The following is a 6872-nucleotide window of genomic DNA, read 5'->3' on the forward strand; positions in this document are numbered from 1 at the left end:
CAGCATTGACGCACTTCGTTGGGCGACTGGGCCAGCTGGAACCCTTCGACGAGTCCACCAGCGATTAGGCATCGTACGAAGAGTGGCTTACGTCGTTCCTGATTGTCAACGGAGTACCCGACGGCGACAAGGTACACGCCTTCCTGAGCATTATCGGTCCGAAGACCTACGGGTTGTCGAAGTCATTAACTGCTCCAGACCTGCCTTCTACGAAGAGTTTCGAAGGCCTCAAGAAGGTTTTGAGCGACCACCTGCCCCCCGAAGCCATCCGTCATTGGAGAACGGGCGAAGTTTCACCGGAGGTGTCAACGAGAAGGCGAGTCCTTTAGTTAGTCCTTATTTAGTTATGCGGGCTCTTTCAATGGAAGCGGCTAAGAAGAGTGCTGCTGAGGCACGCGGCACCGACGCCGCAGTCAGCGACGTGCACAAGGTGCAGGCGGAGGCGCAGAAAACACGCAAAAGCTGTTTTCGCTGTGGTTCGCCAAAACGCCAGAGTGAAGCATGCCCTCATTTGGATGCCATCTGTTTCAGTTGCAACAAAAAAGGGCATATCCAGAGAGCCTGCAAAAGCAGTTGCAAGACTTTTTCTAAGAAAAAGCAGAGGAAAAAGAATATGAAGATGCTGACAGTTGTGTCGCGGAAAGCTTCGACCTTCAGTCTTAACGGCGTGTCGGCAGCTCAGTGCGACCCTGTCACCGTACAGATGATCATCAACGGCATCTTGGTCAACATGGAGTTGGACACGGGAGCGGCTGTTTCCGTCATGTCAAAGGCGCAGTTCCGTCAGCTCTTTCATTCGGATGTACTGGAGCCTACTACAGTTAAACTTCGTACCTACACAGGAGCACTGGTACGACCCCAGGTTGTCTGTTTGGTCAATGTGTAGCACGGCGACCATTCTGCAATTCTTCCACTCTACGTCGTAGACCACAAGGGACCACCTCTACTGGGCCGGGAGTGGCGGCGCGCCGTCCGGCTGGAGTGGGCGAAAATCTTGAACCTGAACAACATTACAAATCAGACACTCCTACTCATATCAGCGTAAAAAAGAGGCTTGACGCATTGCTGGCGAAGTACTAACCCCTTTTCAAAGACGAGTTAGGCACGATAACGGAACAGCGCACCAAACATTTTCTTAAACCTGATATGAAGCCGAGATTTCTAAAAGCCAGGAATGTTCCGTTCGCGTTGCAAAAAGCTTTCGACGCTGAATTAGCTACAATGGAACAACTGGCAATTATACCGCAGGTTATGACGTCAGAATACGCTACGCCTGCGGTACCCGTCATCAAGCAAGATGGTAGCGTACGGATTTGCGGCGACTACAAGACGACCGTTAACCCGTGCCTTGACGTCGACTGTTACCCATTACCAAACGTGGACGACCTGTTAACAGCCTTGTCGGGGGGTAAGCGTTTCTCGAAGATTGATCTCAACCGGGCCTACCAGCAAGTGGTCATGTATGAGCCGTCAAAACAATACCTCACATTGAATACGCAGAAAGGATTGTTTGCTGTTAATCGACTCGCGTTTGGAATTTTGTCCGCACCTGGGATTTTCTAAAGAATAATTGACACCATGATGAAGGGCTTGCACGGGGTTTGCTGCTACCAAGACGACATTCTGGTGACTGGCAAAAATGACGAAGAGCATTTCACCAATCTGGAGGCTGTGTTAAAACGACTTCTTGAATGAGGCGTTCGTGTCAAGAAAGAGAAGTGTTCGTTTTTCCAACAGGAACTTCGCTAACACAGAATCAGCGCACAAGACATCTCTGCAACGACGGAGAAGGTTGACGCACTCCTCAAGGCTCCAGCCCCTAAAGGCAGGCAGCAGCTGCAGTAGTTCCTGGGAGTCGCCAATTTCTACGGCAAGTTCCTTTCTCACCTAGCAACGGTGGCGCAATCATTTTTCAGGCTGCTGCGTAAAAACGTCCCATGGTGTTGGGATGAGCGTTGCCAGGAAGCGTTCATCAAGATAAAGAGCTTGCTAGCCTCTTCGCCGATTTTGGCGCACTACGACCCGTGCAAACCGTTGCTGCTATCATGCGACGCATCGCACTATGGTTTAGGCGCGGTTCTTTCTCATGTTTTGGATGACGGCAGCACAAAGCCAATCGCTTTCGCATCGCGCACCTTGGCCGATGCCGAGAAGAAATGCAGCCAGCTTGAGAAAGAGGCCCTTGCAATAATATTTGGTGTTAAGAAGTTTCATTCCTACGTTTTCGGTCGTTCGTTCACATTAGTCACCGACCATAAACCGCTTCAAACAATCTTGGGCCCAACAACCGGTATTTCAACTATCGCAGCAGCGCGTTTGCAGCGCTGGGCTGTCACACTGTCTGCGTACCGGTATTCGCTTATCTTCAGAAAATCAAGCGAGAACTCTGAAGCCGATTTCTGTTCGCGCCTACAGCTATCAGTGATGAAAGACGAAACATAAGAGAGGGAACTTTTTATTCATTGCGGTTGGAATCAATGCCAGTTTAAAGCCAGGACATTGCTCGAACAACAGCTGGGGACCCCTCGCTTTGTAAAGTGATAGATTTAATTAACGTGGGGTGGCCGGCGTCTGTGACTCAAAAAGATTTCAAGCCTTTTTTTGACAGATGCAACGAGCTCACAGTTCACCAAGGCTGCATCATGTTCGGGATGCGAGTGATCGTGCCGGCAAAGTTGCGCAACTTGCTGGTGGATGAACTCCACGAAGGGCACCCAGGCATCGCGCGCAGCAAGCAACTGGTGCGCAGCTACGTGTGGTGGCCGTCCATCGAGGCGGACCTCGAGCATCTTGTCAAGGCCTGCGTCAGTTGTCAAGAACAGCGTTCCGAGCCGTAAAAAGCGCCCCTGCATCCTTGGTCTTGACCAACAGCACCATGGAAGCGCGTACATATAGATTTTGCTGGCCCCTTTTTGCATGTAACGTTTCTTGTAGTCGTGGACGCGCACTCCAAGTGGCCGGAAGTGTTTGTTATGCGCTAGACTACGTCGGATGCTACAGTTAACAAACTAAGAGAGCTGTTTGCGCGGTTTCGTTTCCCAGAAACCATTGTCACTGATAACGGCCCGCAGTTTACTTCCGAAGAGTTCAAGCTTTTCGTAAAAGAACTGGGCTGTCGTCACGTCCTTACTGCACCGTATCGTCCAAGCTCAAACGGGCTTGCAGAGCGTTTTATTCAGACTCTTAAAAACGCTCTTCGTAAATCTAGCGGAGCGGACACACTACATCTGAGGCTTCACAAATTTTTGCTTACCTATCGCAACTCGCCCCATGCGACAACAACTGAGTCACCAGCAAACTTGCTACTAGGACGACGGCTGCGAAATCGACTCGATGTTGTCAAGCCAGCGGTGGGAGGAAGGGTTGCATATAATCAGTTTAAGCAATCCGTGGCTCGCCCACGTCGTGATCGTGACATAGCAGCCGGTGACCAAGTGATAGCTCGCAATTATCGAGGCAGACCAAACTTGGTCCCTGGTGTTGTTGTGGAGCAGTCCGGCCCTTTGTCTTTTACCGTTCGTGCTACCACACCCAGAGGCAGTTTAACCTGGCGTCGTCAAAAGAACCAGCTGCTCGCGCGGACCACGGATCCGGACCACGAGGCATCTAACGAGGAGGGATACAATTAAGTTCCTGGCGTTTCCACCAAGCGTCGACCCAGTGACATCCTCCGCCCCTACCACAAGTGGTCCTGCCACTTCGCAAGAGTTCCAGACGGGGAGTGCAAGTCGCTACCCGACTAGAGACCGTCCACCACCAGACAGATATCAAGCTGGAGTTTAGCTTGTTAAATTAGCCAATATAAAAGGGGAGGGATGTGGTGTCCGGCTATCGCCGCCGTCGCTAATGCGCAGGCGCGCCAAAACGAATAAAAGGCGTGCGCCGCAACCTCCGCGCGGGCTTATCTCGACCAGCCACGCACTGACGAACATGTGGCAATAGACGTCGCTTCGCCCCCGGAAACTTGTCTGCTCCTTCGCATGAACCACGCAACAGAACACTTTCCTTCTTTCTTTTTTTATTTCTTTCTTTTTTCACTCCCTCCTTTATCCCTTCCTTTATGGCGCCGCTCGAGTGACCACCGAGATATGCGGGACAGTCACTGCGCCATTTAATTTTCTCAAAACCAATACTTATTTTTTCAATTGGCTGTCAGTCAGGCCCCCTGCCAGAGAGAACTGGGAGCCGGCCCTGCTCGGCTGTCACGACCTAAAGACCCAAAAGGCCGGAATAGGGGCTCCACCTAGTATTGTGAGGGGAAAGGACCAATAGGGTCCTACCCCAGTCACATTTCTGTAAAAAAAAGTAATAGACGATAAATGTTTTTCACCACCACCGCCATCACCTCCGCATTCAAGAAAAGTATTACTGGTCCCAACTATCTGCCGATGACGCACGCTATGTGAAAACCTGCCGAGATTTTCAGCGATGAAACGCGCCTCGAACCCGACCCGCAGGATCCCTGATGAGAACTGAATCACTGTGAAGGTCCTTCTAGCAGATTGACATCTGTAAGGCCCCGGGGCCACACAGCGGTCTCATTTGACCGTACGAGGTGGAGTCTAAGAAAGAAGGCTGGGAAGCGAGACACGTGACTCGTGCAGTAGAGAAGCTACCCGAGATACAGTGTTGCCCGGGATACCAGACCTGGGCCTGCTGCCGACTCCAGCTGGGGTGCCGGGATCTAGCCTCCGCTGTCGCTCGCCCCAGCCGTTTCCGTCGGCTCAGGAGCTTTGAAGCCCCACCACCCAATCGGGCGCCTTGACAACCCGTCTTGGGGCGCTTCCACCTCTCCGGGCTTTATGTCCCGGATACCACGGCTAGCCCGACCGTGCAGGGGACTCGTTTCCTGGGCACCCTCGGTCTTGCGGCGAACAAGCCTACCCGTGAGCCAGTACCTCAGCCCGCCGACCACACGCAACACCTCTTTCGCAGCGCCACAGGCCCATTCCCAACACTTGGTGATCTGTTTTCCGTTTCCTCTCAGACGTTTCTCCATTGGATTTCTGTGTGCGTCTCGTACTATTAAGGCGAAAGCCTTTAGTGGCTCACGAAGCCATCATGACAGGAGTAGGCAACTTGAACTGCGGCACGAAAATACACAGCTACGTCAGGGCATTTTTGTCCAACAGAACAGCAACAATCGGCCTGGGAGAGCTGAGATCCGAAAAATTCAACACCCCGAACAAAGGCACCCCTCTAGGATCGGTTATTTCACCCATCCTGTTCAACGTTGCCATGATCGGGCTATCCCAACAGCTAGAGCAAATCGAAAACGTACGACACGCTATGTACGCCGACGACATCACCGTATGGGTAACCAAAGGCTCACTCAGGGAAAAAGAAGAAAGACTACAAGAGGCGGCGACATGCGTAGAAGACTATGTCAAGGCAAGAGGGCCAGCCTGCTCGACATAGAAGTCCGAGCTCCTAAGAGTATGGCGAGACAAGAAGAACCGCACTGTCCCCGAGGAAAAAAATCTGAACCTAAACGTCCAACTCGAGGGACAACTAATCCCGGGAAAAAACACTGATCAGGAAATTAGGAATGTGGATACAATCGAACCAAAGCTGCACCCACACCCTAACGATACTTAAAACAGCAACCAACCAAGTAGCCCGCATGATAACAAGAATCTCGAGGAAAAGACTCGGCATGAAAGAGGCAGACACGCTAAAACTTGTCAGAAGCCTGGTGGTAAGCAGAGTAACATACAGCCTCCCATGCTACCACTGCACAGAATACGAAATACAACAAGTGGACGCAATCCTGAGCAAAGTCCTTAAGACGGCGCTTCACCTACCACAATCAACATCAACCGACAAACCACTGGCTCTGGGGCTACACAACAGTATGTACAAAGCACACTGTATAAAGTATGTACAAAGAACACGGGCAACTAGAAACGACAGTGTAAGTAGACGCCGCTACATACACTGAGGACAGAAACCACAAGAAAAGCAAAGTGGCAACGGTGATCAACTCGGACCTAAAAGAAATTACCAGCGCATCATTTATGAACTGTACGGTAGTCGAGGCCGAAGAGGCAGCCGTGGCTCCAGTGGCAGCGGAGGGCTACCGATCCGACAGGTCCTTAACCATACTCACCGACTCACAAGCTGCATGCCGCAACTACCTAAACGGCAGAATCAGCCACAGCGCGCTCCGCATTCTCCGCTCAAGTGGCAAAACCCAAAACAACCAGGCCAAACACGATAGTTTGGGTGCCGCGACATACCGACATTACGGGAAATCAGGAGGCGGATAGGATAGCTCGAGGGTACGCAACAAACCGAGCATCCAACAATCCCGAACCCGCTGAGAAACAAGAGCCGGTAGCCCAAAGCTATACAGAGATTCATAACTACTACAGAGGGATCACACGAAAATACCCGCCCCCACACAAACAACTCAATAGAGAAGACGCCGTAGCATGGCGACAGCTACAAACGGGAACATTCCCGTGCCTAAACATGCAGAGTAAAATCTACCCCACGCAGTACAAGAGCGAGTGCCCGTGGTGATGAGAGAAACCAGCCCTATAACATACGACATGGGCTTGCCAGAAAATAGGCGAGCTAGCCACAATAAAAAACACGAGTGCGGAACAGTGGGAGAGGATGCTATCCAGCAACATCCTCAAAGTCCAACAAGGACTAGTCAGGCATGCACGCAGGGCAGCTACCCTCAGCGGAGCCCTGGACTAGGGGAACCTACACTGAATAGAAGATGCAAGACTCCATCTGAAGCCGCAAAAAATACTGCAAAATAGAGGAAATAAACGTTTCCCACCACTACCACCGTGGATGCGACTCTGCGCCACGGGTTGGGGAAACGTGGGGCGTACGAGTAACGCTTGGTATTGCTGGCA

Source organism: Amblyomma mixtum, chromosome 2, assembly GCF_055824585.1.
Source record: "Amblyomma mixtum isolate Tamu chromosome 2, ASM5582458v1, whole genome shotgun sequence".
Classification (NCBI taxonomy): Eukaryota; Metazoa; Arthropoda; class Arachnida; order Ixodida; family Ixodidae; genus Amblyomma; species Amblyomma mixtum.